Source organism: Odontomachus brunneus, unplaced genomic scaffold, assembly GCF_010583005.1.
Source record: "Odontomachus brunneus isolate Ranch 3 - 2012 unplaced genomic scaffold, Obru_v1 Obru_scaffold_099, whole genome shotgun sequence".
Taxonomy (NCBI): Eukaryota; Metazoa; Arthropoda; class Insecta; order Hymenoptera; family Formicidae; genus Odontomachus; species Odontomachus brunneus.
Genome location: NW_022639549.1, coordinates 672,466 through 686,934, shown reverse-complemented (window position 1 = coordinate 686,934; position 14,469 = coordinate 672,466). Strand labels below are relative to the sequence as shown.

Genomic DNA, 14,469 nt, shown 5'->3' with positions numbered 1-14,469 from the left:
TCTCTCTCTCTCTCTCTCTCTCTCTCTCTCTCTCTCTCTCTCTCTCTCTGGTGCAAATGTACTAAACAAATTGCTACGCAATTGCAGGGAACGCAGCAAACACATTAAATAGTTTGTAGCATTTTCCAATATCAAAATAATATAGCAACTAATACACAGCACGCGGTAAGAAACATCTAACGATAATAATTTCAAAATATTCCATTACATGGCAGCATCTCTGTGAAAGATTATCGACTATATTCTATTCTCCAAGTTGCCCTCAGATAAAGCTCACCCTATTACTGATATCCCTTCCGCCGTTGACACTCTAGACAGGAATCTCAAAAGTATTATGAAATATGAGATAATTTGGAATCAATATTCCTATATATTTAGACTCTAAGAGAAAAAATATATGAAAAATGAAAAAAATATTTATTTGGTAGGTACTAATAATGTATCTACTGAGATCTGGATATGTTTAAATCGAATAAACGATTGCTTTGGTGAAAAGCACCAGGAAAATATATTTTCAGGAAAATCAGTGTTTCAGGAAAATATATTTTTTCTCGTTTGAGAGAACTTTTTTTCAAAATGTATATTGGTAATATATGTAAATATGTTATCAAGATCCATCGAATAAATATTTCTAATTTTTTTAGACATATTTTCTCTCAATGTACAATGCTATTTTAATGTTCTAACAATATTAGAAGTCAACGTGAAAATCCAATTAACTTTTAATATATCTTTTCATATCTTTTTCTAATTATTTTTTTCTAATCATATCTTTTTCTAATTTTCTCTATCTTCTTAGAGTTATATAATTAATTACTTACCTAATCTTATCCTAATATCCTATTGTTAGGATATTAGGATAAGATTGCACAAGTCCATAGAAGTATCGATTCTAAATTACCTCATACTTTTGAGTGCTTACGAGATTTTTAAAGATGATTTATTTTCTTTTTAATTTTTAATTTATATTTTTAATTATTTAATAAGTATTAATATTTTTTAATTATTTAATAAGTTTGTCTTTCTCAAAGCGGTTAAAAAAGTTATTCCTTTTTTCTAAGACGATTGGAAACCTGGGTTTTTCTTGTGACCAGCGACGGTTGTTTATAGTTTTAGCTGTAGTGTTAATTAAAAGACTTTCTTTAGGGATCTCTCCCTCCCTCCCCCTCTCTCTCTCTCTCTCTCTCAGAATGCAGGAAAGAAGTTTAGCTACAATGCTGAAAATCAGGAAGAACACCACGCAAGGAAAACCAGGTTTCTCTAAAGTGTCAATGTCTATCAACATATGAAACCTTAACCTGACTTTAAGTCTTTGTCTGAATGAAATTTAAGCTTAAATTAAGAGCCATTAAGATTAGTAGAAACAGGCATAAAAAAGATTTCAATAATCGGGTGTTTTAGCCTACTCCAACCTAATCGACAGAACGGACGACAACAAAGTGCCTCTAAAGGTACTGAGAAAAAGATCGAGCAAATCGACCTGGCGTCGTATTCTTGTCGATGATAATATGAAACATCCTGTACACGATGTGGTCTCGGAAGAAGCTGGCTCTTCTCAAGAGCTTCGATACTTCCCGAGCTCACATCTCTCTCTCTTTCTCCCCCCCCCCTCTCTATCTCTATCTCCTCCTGACTCGATGTCATTAGCACATTCGAGTTCTTGCTAGAGACGACTTAATGCCGCGCCAAGATAGCTCCGAGAGACGCGAAGAGAAAACGGTAAAATGTGTTTACTCAAGTGTGTTCATTAGTACTCGGGGAGGGCATAGGCGACCATTTGGCCGGCGCAACTATAATTAGTTAACGACATCCACCGGCGCGGACTCGGCAGCGACCTCTCCCCGACCGACATCAATTCTTCGGATCGAGCTCGATTCGCGGCGGAAATGATTATCATATAGAATCGCGAACGAGATATTTCCCGAGGCGGATAGGAAGGGCTAAGAAGGGGATTAACGATGATCATTAGTCGGCGGAAGAAAGCAGGGCGGAAGGGTAAAAAGAAACGAGGAGACGGAGCGATGAAGGAGGAGAAGGAGGAGGAGGAGGACGAGGACGACAAGGAGGAAGAGAAGGAAGATGAGAGGGGGGAAGGGGAAAGGCGAAATTTGTCTTGAAAGCGAAACGGCGGGAGTTGAGGCTGTTTCGCCGGCGAGTAATTTGATCGAACGGGTCGAATTAGCGACAGAGCGAAAACTCGTCTAAGGAGCGCACGTAGGAAGAGAGAAGGCCATGCCTCCCCCACTGCTCCCTCTTTCCCCCAAATCTCTCTTCTTACTCTCACTCTCTCGTTCTCTCTCTCTTTCTCTCTCTTCACCCCACCCCATATGCTATAAACGCGCAGCTCAGAATTAGCGTGGCCGGCACATGCTAAACATTCAATAAAGCGCTCGAAAGCCGTCCGGGATAATCGTAATCATAAATAATCGAGGCCTAAATATACGTCGGAGCTCGCGGTAATGCGCCGCGTGGAGCCTTCTCTCTCTCCTTCTCTCTCTCCTCTCTCCACCCACCCCTCTCTCTCTCTCTCTCTCTCTCTCTCTTCCTCTCGAGTACCAACTGCCGTCCGCGCACCGTTAACGCGTATGGAAATCGGCGGCTACCGGGTGATCGCCCGTTTCCTCTCCCTTTTCCTTCCTTTTTCCCTCGTTCTTTCTTGCGTTTCTGTTTCTGCACGCACTTTTCCCCGACTGCATCGCCGCTCCCGCGCCGCACCTCTCTCCGGAGAGAAGGGAGGGAAGAAAGAGAGAGAAAAAAAATGAAAAAAAGAGAAAAGAAACAAGATAATGGGTCCGCGCCGTGTGCATTTTGCGTAATGAATCGGCTGCCATTAGCATATAGATGCCGCGGTTAGGCCGGATAGCCGGATGACGAAGCGACGACCGGGACGGTATTGTATCGGGTTACGAGCGCGTATTACGAATTACCGTCGCGATGAACTCGGAATTAGGCTTGCGCGAGACGGAAGACAGATGTCGGGACACCTGACTCTTTTCAAATCACGTCCGCACGACAACGTACGGTCGCTGTCTCTCGCGGCCAGTCCGTATTAATTAACGCATGTCGTCCGAATATCCGGGTCTGGAAGCTAAATAGATAACTCCGTGTACTTTTATTAAACCAATAATAAGTATAATATGGAAGAGTCCTCGGGGACTCGCATTATCTGCTGTGAAACCAGATAAAGTAAAAGTACCAATACCCGGACACGTATCTAATCCTGGACATTCTTATTGTTCTGATGCATCTTCTGATGCAATAAAATCATTGATCTTATTGTTTAAATGCAGATATTTTAAACTTTCAACATAAAATATATATATATTTTTTTTGTAAAATATATATATTTTTATTAAAAAAATATATATACATATATTTATTAAATAAAATTTTTAAACTTTTAACATTAAATATAAGTACAAAAAGAAAGAATGGTTGTGTCAACCAAAAAACAAATTGCATGGTGCTATTTAAAAAATTTGAGGTGACATTGACATTTTTAATAAACTTTTTCAAATTTTTTGTTGCAAGTTATCGCTTGCACGAAACATATAAATATTCATCTTACAACCTTTTCTTTAAACTGTCGGAAGCATCTTAAAAATCTTGGAGATCATTACGCTGAACATACTGGGTATGACATATAGCATATATGAAATGAAAGGATAGTCAATTATTGCAGAATGTCGATCTTTCCTTCGTTCACAAAATTCTATAATAATTTTTACTATAAAATTCTCTCCAGGTACTTGATTTAGTTAACTGTCTTTTCACTTGCAACTTGCCTACCACGTTTTCAATCAATTTTCTTTTAACATAAAGTAATACTAATTACAAACTTTTTTTTTATTACGTTATTATTCAAAGTGTAGGTCAGGATAACTAATATTGGCAATCTAGAGTTATGTGTAGACGAGGGAGAAATGACCGCTTCCCGACCCAGTTTACCGCGTGCTCGATAAATTTCCTCTCGTCTCTTTCACAGCTTCTTCCAAGTTGACTCGGCAAATCTGTTGCGGGTGACATAATCCTGCGAATTTGTAGGCAACTCGCGAGGTTCGCACGTGGAATCCTTGTCCCAAAGAGGAGCGGACACGGCGACTGACGACAGCTCTCGGTCGCGTCGAAGTAGTCGCGAACAAAACGCACGATTAAGTAAGCGTGTCCGCGATCATCATTAGCGCGCAATAATGATTAATGGTTGGGTTTAGCGTGTACATCTCGGTGCGACGCAACGTCGCGGGGTCTCCTCGCGCACAAACGGACATATGGTCGGCTGGCTCGGCCGATTAGACACATTTGCATCACAATGCTCAAGTCTGCCCACCGCACAGGCCGGGGCCCGCTCGATATATCGCCTCTCTGTCTTTCGCACGGCCTCTGTCTTGCTCGTTGCTTTATTACGTGCGTGTACAGGGCGTAGTCTGTGCCGACATAATGGCACTTGGTCGAAGGAGGGAGAGAGATATATATATGACGAGATAAAGGCAGAGAGAAAAAGAGAGAGAGAGAGGCACGAAAAAGCGGCAGCGGGAGGAGAAAAAATGTTGCAGCTTTCGGTTAGCACGGTTAGTAGTCCTTTTGTTTAGCCGATACCCTTTAAATCCTGCAAGAGTAGTAGGACACTGATCCTCAAAACGATCGAGTAGTCACTGAGGCGATAAGGTTACGAGATGACGAGTACTGCATTAGGTAGTCGGCTGGCCGAAATCACGAGGCACGTGGGTTATCGCACGCACTGTGTAAAGGTTCGTCTACAATACGCGGAGTAAGCTTAGTGTTAGAAATAAAAGTAATTTCTTTTACTTACGCTTATACTCTCTAGCTTCCTTATATTAGAAGCACATCTCTTAACCCTAAAAGCCAAAACATTGATAATTTACATGAGCCAATTTTATAAACGTTATTGTTCTTAGAAACACGTGTCTCATTTCTTCATCATAACTTTTGTCAACTCTATTGAATCGCAAAAACATCAATAGGTTTATATTCCTCGCTGTTTTCTACATCAATTAAGAAAGAAAGGATTAAATTCGTTTATTTTTGTGGAAGTTATGAGCAAGTAAAAATGCGCTCAGTAAAATTTATCCATGGTTAGGGTTTACGTAACTTTTTAATGCATAGAGAGGTCAGAGTAGGGGCGCGTAAAGGGAATAAATTACTTTTATTTCTTACTCCAATTTACACCAAGTTTACTCGGCGTATTATAGACAAGTCTTCCCATACAAGCACAAATGTTTAACATACATCTTAGAGTCGTTCTAAAGACATTCAGACATCTCTGGGACATCTCTAGAATATTTTTTAACATTTGTGCTGTATATTAGTATGTGAATGGCGAGATAAGAGCGCGAGGGAACGTCGCTTTCCGCGGCCTCGTGGCATTTACGTTGCTCTTGCACGTTGGGTTTCGTTCATTGACTGGGAACTGAGACCGCGGCAATATCGATAGCTGATATTATCCAATTAGAATGCAATAATTACTAAACAGTGCAGACTGGTCTTTACGCTCCTTTTTATCTTCCTTTTAATAGATTTCGAATCAAAACACCGCAAATGCAAGTCTGTCATATTGGTTGAATCTTTTTTACGTGTTTCTTGCCATTTTACGTCACGTTTAAACGTGACGTTTAATACGTTTAAATATATTAAATTATCATTTATGCATCTTAAACATGTTAAATGATACTATTTGAAGGAACGTGTGATAAGAGCTTCAGCCAAATTATATGTTTAAAAACAACACACTTGGATTTGTGAAAAATTTGCCGGGAAATTTCTATAAATAATAATTCGCCTCCGCACAGTCACATATTAGTTTATTGATTAGTTGATCAATCTGCAATATGCAAAATTGCTGCTAATTAAGGTTTCCTAAATAATAACTAGTTAGTCAGTTAAAAGTTAATAATTTCTAACTTAGTTAATTTCAAATAAGTCAACTTTTAACTTAAACTAGTCATTTTTTAAAGCGTATTAATTTTTATTAAAATATTTTTGAGTTTTCTGGTATCCAATAGTTTGCTTGAAACTAAATACAAGGAAGACGCGGTCCAAATATTATTTAGAATAAACTAACTTATCATTAGAAATTAATTATGCAAAAAACATATATTGTTTTACGTAAGTAACTTTTAACGCTAATTCGATTTTAACTTAACTTTTAGTTAAGTTAGTTGCATTTATGTGGCTTAACTAGTTAATTTTAAGTTAATTTTATAGGTTATTAGTTTTAAATTTGATAAATATAGTAACTCATTCAATCCTGCTAATAACTTAGTAATTAAAGCGATCTTTATAAATAAACGTCGTAAGAAAGACAATCATAAAAAAGCAAAAATTCGCGATTATTGAATATATCACAGGAAAGAGGAAAACGAAGAGATAAATGAACATTATTTCACGTCCCAACGAAAAATCCGGATAAATTCGGACTCAAGAGATTCGCTCGTTGATTATTCAAGAAGTTCTTCTCATCAGAAACTTTCCGCTAACAGTGTGTACCCTCTTATTGACAGACGTCCATTTTGTCCACCTTGATTGCCGATGCAGTGCATTAGTGCACTTATACGACGTCGATATCCAGCTGCCACCGATAGTCCTCTCAAGAAATAATCGCGGGCAAATGAATTGGAAGCTCGAGACATTCCATCCGGACTGAAACTTTAATTAGGTGTTGCGCGGCGGATTACGAAACACGCTCTGTATTATCCGTGGCCACACGGAATTCCACCACAACGACGACGGATGACGAGGAACGACGACGATGATGACGATGACGACGACGAGCGATTGCGCTCTCGCGCTGGCGCGCGGGTTGCACTTTTTCAGAAATTACACGTCCGGTCACGCTATGGTTATTCTGATCGCCGAGCATTATCCAACGCGTGTCCGCATTGCGTCAATGACTCCATCGCTCTTGCCGTCTCAAATTCTTATAATTACGTGAGTGAATGTGCCGCGCTTAATTACCAAGGTTGCGTTCTCTTTTTGCGCGAACGCACCAGCCGATATATAATGCACACTTACGATCCCCCTCCCCCTCCCCGTCCGTCCTCCGCTCGCCACGATGCACACACACATATACACGCGCGCGCGCAATGTATAAAAATAATTTAGAAAATGCCGCGGAGGATAATGAGCAGCCGTAGCGGTGGCACGATAACAACAACAACAACAAGGCCCGATCACGCGATCGGTACGTCGCCGTGATTTCTGCGTTCCGCGAAAGAAATCGCACGGACGCTACGTAATAACGTTGTAACGTTATAACGAGCGACGGGCGCGACACGGATTGACCTCTGTGTACACGTTCGCGTCGCGTATATCCCAATTACCTTAATCTCGCGTCGCATATTTAGAAAAAAGTGAAATATCAAAAAACGGTCAGCTCGTCTTCCCAAAACTGACGACGAGCTTAACACGAAATTGCAAACAGCACTCGTCGTCGTCGCTGTCATCTAATTATATGCGTAATGAATAAAGCTGATACGACACGTTGTCTCACACAGAATGCAAGAAACGTCGTTTTTCGATTATTCTCCCTTTTTCTTCCCTCTTTCTCTCTCTCTCTCTTTCTCTTTCTATTTTGGTGGCGCGATTTAACACGGTTAGTCGCGCGCGACTGATTCGGGACAAACGAGAACACGACGAGTCAATATCGCGTCCGAGCTGACCGGCCGGCGTGTCTAATGAAGACAAGATAGGAATTATGCGCGACATCGACACTCGCGTGTATCATTCATCGCGCCGACAATGCGACGAACTCGCCGGAGAGATCTCGTACGGATCTTCTGCAGGCGCGTCGCCATTTCAAATTTGGCGTTCCTCTGCAACTCGGAGGTCATTCTCGTGATGACCCATATGGGGTCGCCAGACGTTATAAAGAAGTTAACGTTTGACCTACGACAGTCAACTGTTGGTAAAGGTTTTGCCGGCTAGTGTTGAGCCATTGGCAAATAACTGCAAACCTACCTATAAAGGATAGTCCGGCGATACAACAAATGGCAATACTTTGCCGACGTATGGCCACGAACTGTCAGGTAAAATTCTTCCAACCAGTACTGAGGCAGTACTGGCAAGTGATTGTTTGCCAATTTACCGAACTTAGCGTGGGATGATAACGTCAACCAAACTGGTTGACAATATTGGCGCAGCACCGAATTATGATGGATGTTAGAGGTACATTAAAGTATAGAAATGTAGTGTAGGAAGTGTAAGCCAAGATGGCGAGGAGTGAATGTATATCCTCAGTGAAGTCAACATATAAAAGCATATAAACAGACTTTTCAAGTGCACTTTATTAGCGGGATAACTAAAGGACAAGAATGACAAATAATAATGATTTAACGATGATATATAATATCGACGTTAATGATAATTAATGTAAATAACAAAAATATAATACTAGTTTTAACTGAACCACTCATTATCCGATCACTCCTGTAACCGACACACATTATTCAATCGTGGAGCGACGTCGGCATAGGTAAGGTTTTCACCTGTCCATTTTGGGGGAGCTTTTAATTATCGTCCTGTGTATTTTTTATTTGGATAATTTTATCGACTGCGTATATTCGTCGAGCGAACTCGAGCATGCTCTCAATAATTAAGTCGGATCGGCCTCTCCTTCGAAGTTAGTCTCGAGTCGACGTGTGGATTTGTTCGACTACTCAGAAGTTACGGCTTTGCCCCGTCGTCGCCGTCGTCGTCGTCGTCGTCGTCGTCGTTGGCATCGTCCTCGGCATCGATTACGCCAGCCTATAAAAGTGACGACGAGAACGTTCCATTCCCTCCTGCCACGCGAGGAGGAAATCGTCGTAGAGGGCCGGTCGGCCGGCCATCGATAGGACTAACCTCGAGTTAGAAATTAATTAGAAAAGTGCGGGGAGAGTGGAAAAGAGGGAGAGAGAAAGAGAGAGAATGGCAACGCGGTGCGGGGGGACGCAAGGCAATCAACGAGCAGATGAATTAATGGCCACGCCAACTACCCCTCCGAGATGCCCCTCTGGATACGCTTCCACCCGAAAAGTACGCCAAGTAGATTCTTACAAGCATCAGCCGCTGCGCGTCGATCGGCGACCCTACCTCCCCCCTCCCCCCCGGTGATCCCACAGACACGTACAAGCAACGTGCACGCAAGCACGTAACTCACGCGCGCATCCACACAATCCCGCCGGAATTATCGCCCTCGCTGAGAACGGGGTGCAACCATCCCCGAATCTATCGGGCCCGATTTTCCGCTCGGCGGGCTCTTCCTTTCGCCGGTAAAAACAATGACGGTCGCAGGGAGCGGTGCGCCGGTACGAGATGATTAAAGTGCCGGGGAAAAACCCCCGGGGTTATAAGCCCGGGGCGCTGTGTGCGCAGTGGACGCGACTGTACATTCAGTTATTTTGTCGAGTATTCAATGTATCCAACAGTCTCGAGTACGGAATTCACAAGCCGGTATTCACAGTGCTTTCTTATATTGGATGCTTTCCATTTGGTATAACACAAGTCAACATAAGCATCATTCTATCTTCGTTCTGTATTCAGTAACAGTGAGTAACAAAGATAGGATGGTGCTTGTCATTAGATGGAAAGCATCTATTTAAGAAGCGCAATGAGTCGACGTGCATAGTATTTGGGAATGAACTTAAAATTCTGTTAAATATAAAATCGAACTATGAATGCCGATAGTCTCATCTCAGGTCTGATGTTGGATCTTTCAGCAGAGCTAGACTGCGCATTTTGCCTTGTGCGAAACAGGTGTATAACTGTGAAACAGATATATGACTGGTACAGAGATTCACTGGTAAAAAAAGATATATAATTGAACGTTAAAGGTGAAGAGAACGAAGTTTCTGACGCAGTATTGACTTCATTTAAAAATAACAAAGTTCTTGCAATTAAGATCGCTTTAAGGTCATCTTCAAGTGCTGCAAGAGTTATTTAATTAGCTACACATGGCATTTAAAGATGAACTTAGAGTCTTAATCTTCTTCATGAATAGATTTTAAGTAAAAGAAAAAAAGAAAAAAATTTATTTAATTTTATAAAATGACTTAAGAAGACAGCATGTATCAATCATGATGAGTTTCTTTTGTTGTGACATTGTATGGTAAATATTGATTCAAACAAAATGTTCAAATTAAAAGAGGTAAATTGGATGTGTCCAAACATGCATTTATGAAGTTGTGTAATAAGTCATTGCAGATTTCTCAGATATAATGAGACGATTATATTTTTGTATCATTATAATTTCATGAAACAATGTATACATAGGATGGCAGAAGATCATAAGTCAAAGCGGTGCACGCATTACTTCATAAAATTACGATCTTTATTTTACTTGAAGAAAAACTTAAATTATTTATTACACAACTCAATATATAAGTGTCAGTATCTCTGAAAAAAAATTAAATATAAGACTAGATTATAAATATTTATAGTCCTTCGAGGAATCACACGTTTCGCGCTGCGAGGGGATTAAAAGCGAGAAATATCGCGTCACCTCTAACGCTCCCAAAACGCCTCCTGAGAAAATCGCAAAAAGTCGCTCGCGTATCTCGAGCTCTAATTGATTACGACCTATAAGCAGCAATTGAGACAGATAACGAAATAAGCCGTTAGCCGCAGGTAACGGTGTCAGAATTCACGACGTCGCACGCGTCATCGTGTCCGCTGCGGTACAATTAACTGCTCATAATATGCGATATAAAACGAGTAATTGACATTCTCGCGAGTCGGCGAGTATAGATCGATTTTTGAAACGTAAACACCTCGCGCAAGTCGCCCGGGAATTATGGAAATTAACGCCAAGCGCGTTCCACGAGATAGAGAGAGAAAGAGAGAGAGGAGAAGCAGAGGGAGAAAAAGAGAAGAACGAGAACTGGAGTCGGCCGATTGGGAAAGTGCTCTCCTTCGGACAGTTATAAATTACTAATAAAAGTAGCGCGGAATCGAGGTTGATAATAGGGGAGTCCGACGTAGAATTCAGGGGTAGAGCCGACGTAGCCACACGGCACACCTGTACGGACGTCATAAGTGCCGGTTACACGGCGTACGCGATGCAATTGGATGGAGGGTTAATGCTCGCAAAGTCCGTCAATATTTCATGGGTAATTTCTCCCCTCGGGAGACGACGCCACGAGCCCCGGAAGCCATTGTGCCGTAGGAAGGAGCAGCCGAATCCTCTCGCATGTCCTGTCCGGTCGTCACCCCTCGTCGCTCACCGGCTCAGGGGTGCTTTCAATTCATTGTCAAGTAACGTCCGAGTGCGCTTAATGCGATCCCGCGGACGTTGTTAACGGACCTCGTCCTTCCGTTTCGACGCCTCGCACGACGATGCTGCGCAAAAATAAGGAGAAGGAACAGGAGGAATGAGGAGGAGGAATGACCAAAGCGCTATTTCGGGGTCTCGAGTGGCGAGTACGAGTGAGCGAGCGAGCGCAATCGCCGAATCCGCGATTAAATCAACCCGCGAACGAGATCGCGCGCGATTTATTCGCAGTGCGGGAGCTTCAATGAAAATCCGTTGCATCTCGGGCTCGGGGAATCCCGCGCTGCGATCGTCTTGGTGTCCCTCGCCACTGAAATAATGGCTAATTTCCTTAAAACCCCAGTTATTTGTAGTCGGCTACAATGCCGATGATAGCGAAATGAAAGAACCCAAAAAATGGATCCGCAGATTTACGACGAAGGACTACGACGTACGACTAACGTTGTAATGCAATTTTCCAAATGCCGCGATTGCGCGAGCGCGCTTACGTCTTCATTCGATAAATTTCAGCCGGTCGATTATCCCCGCGATCGCGAATCTACGGTTCCGTTTCATTCCAGATTAATCGATTACCGTCACGAATGCGTGGCGGTATACCCGTTGGGCCTGCGAAACGGACGGCACGTACGGAGCGAGCGAAACCGAGATTATAAAGCGTTTATAGCGCAGCTTCCCACCTCAGGGCGCTCGCTTCTGATCTGCATAAAAATAGGGGAGCACCGGGAGGAGAGAGCGGAGCGCAAGAACGGATCCTTAATACGAGATCAGATTATGATTTTGCGGGGGAGTCGGCTGACGAGGAGATAGGGGGAAGCCGGTGGAGGCCTTTAAGAGTTCTGGTGTCGAGGAGAGCGCTCTCCTTCCCTCCCTCTCTTTCTCTCTCTCTCTATCTTTCTTTCTCCCTTTCTCCCTTTCTTTCTCTCCTTCCTTCTCGACTGCTTCTCTCAGTCACTTCTTTGCGATTAGAGGGAGAGCACGGCAACTCGTGGAATTCTGCGATATTCACACTCTTTTTCGCGCGGCGTATAGCTCACGAGTCGGTCGCGAAGTGGGTCATGTGAGTCGTAATTAAAATTGCCTCGGCCGATTTACGTTTAAGTCGCGCGGAAGGTCCTCGCACGCTGGAATAATATCACGATCGTGCACAGAGCCGCGTCAACGATCTTCGCCGCACAAGCCTAAATGAAAATAATATCGGCAAAATATACGCTAAGCGTGACTGTAATCTGCGACTCCAATCGGCCTACCACCTTCGGACCTGAGGAGACGCCTGAGAGAGCCTGTGTTGCCCGCCTTCGGACTCTCGAGGCTAACATCGGTGGCGTATCGAGCGCGAATCGCATTATCGTTGCGCCGAAACTCCACGTGCATCGTAACACCCCGTGAAGCCGAATAAGAAGGTGAATAAAAAGACGAGCGCGACGACGACGACAACGACGACAACGAGGAGGAGAAGGAAGGCAAGGACGAAGGAGGGGAGGGAGGGAGGGCGACGAAGAAGAAGAAGAAGCAGCAGAAGAAGAAGGAGAATCGAGCGTGCCGGTATAATGGCGCCGAGACGCGAAAGGGCGAAGCTAACGATATATCTTGGACTATTGTCTTGTGGGCCGCGACAGTCGCGGCCATTATATCAAGATTAACTCTCTTATTCCCTCGGCGAAGGTATGGCTTTCGTATAGAAGGGCATATAGAAGTACACAGGCTCCCGAGGGAGGACGGGAGGTGGAACGGCCGGGAGGTAGAGGTTGCAAGCAGGCCTTATGGCACGTACACACAAACCACCCACACTTAGACGAGGAATACGAGAACGACGACGCGGAGAGCGAACGCGAGGCAGAGTGAGGCGAAAGGAATACGAAAGAGAGAGAGAGAGAGAGAGAGAGAGAGAGAGAGAGAGAGAGATGCACGTTGAAAGAAGGTAAGAGAGAACGCGAGAAAGAAAGAGAAAGAGAGAGAGGGCAGACAAGAGGAGGAAAAAGAAGGCCATTGGTGTGTTCACGGTGTTCCCGAGACGGCATACGGGAACGGGGGTGTATGCTAGGCATCCGCAGAAGAGGACATTATAAGGAGTTATGAGGTCCTGCCTCATACGTGAGCATCCTTACCTCCGCCCTCCCTCGTCTACCCTGTCCACCCTCCCCCGTTCAGCCGCCCAGCCTCCTTTTATCTTTCTCTACCAACGGCGCCCCCTCGCCGCGCGCGGCTGCGGATCCTTATACACAAGATCTGTGGCGGTTCTTAATGTCCTCTCCCTTTTAATGCCCCGCTCGGTCTGCCCTCGAGGTCGAACTACGAACAAACCAACGAACGAACATTTCTGCCGCCTTCTTTTTCGTAGCCCGATATTGAGTTATACGCCGCCGCGTATTTATCGTTCGGAATCCTTTAAAGGACCATGGGAGAGATGCGGGAGAGAAAGGGAGAGTGAAAGCGCGCCTGACGATGGAGAGCGGGGCAGAAATCGGTCTGGGCTGCGTTACGGATTGTGGGCCGCGGAGGAACGTGGAAAAATAAGGAACTAAGAGGAACGGTGAGGTACTGTTGTAGATTAATTGGGACTGTCGCGGTTGTTGATTTTCTCACGAATGCCGCGCTGATACGCGCTGACAACTGCGTAATCGGCGGTGATTCCGCGATATTAACACGTTCGCCACCACCACAATTCATTCGGGAAATCCTCATGGCTCACTTTGTATTTTTTATATGATTGTGTAAAACAGATAGTAAAATATAATTATTAATTCCTCTTAGACATTGACATTTTAGAAAAGCCTGGTTTTTCTTACGATTAATGGCAATTGTATATAGTTTTAGTTGCAAAATTCTCTTTTGGAATCACTGAGTGCAAGCAAGAAGGTTAACTGCAATGTTGGTCGCATGGAAAACCAGACTTTTTTCTATAGTGTCAATGTGAGTAAGGAAATGTCAATAATTGGGTATTTCCCTCGACTTGGTTTATAGAAGTTTATAGAAGATGTGTGCACATAGAAGATTGTGTACATGTTTATGTGCATAGAAAAAAAAATGAATTGTGTCACGCATACGTGACGCTATTTCTCGTGAGAGATCCGTGTGTGACGCTAATAACAAACGTGTTAAAAATGTCGTCAGGTTCTTATAAATCGCCTCTTCGAGTTACGGAAAATGCATCGTAAATAAAAAGAAAAAAACACTTCTTATAATGTACACAATTCGGCATTATAATC

At 43.3% G+C, this 14,469-nt stretch overlaps 1 protein-coding gene across 6 annotated transcripts in view; it reads right to left on the bottom strand.

Annotated features, from left to right (window-relative positions):
- The window catches only part of LOC116848725 (zinc finger homeobox protein 3), a 680,554-nt gene that overhangs the window by 513,157 nt on the left and 152,928 nt on the right, over nucleotides 1-14,469 (bottom strand). The window lies entirely within an intron of this gene.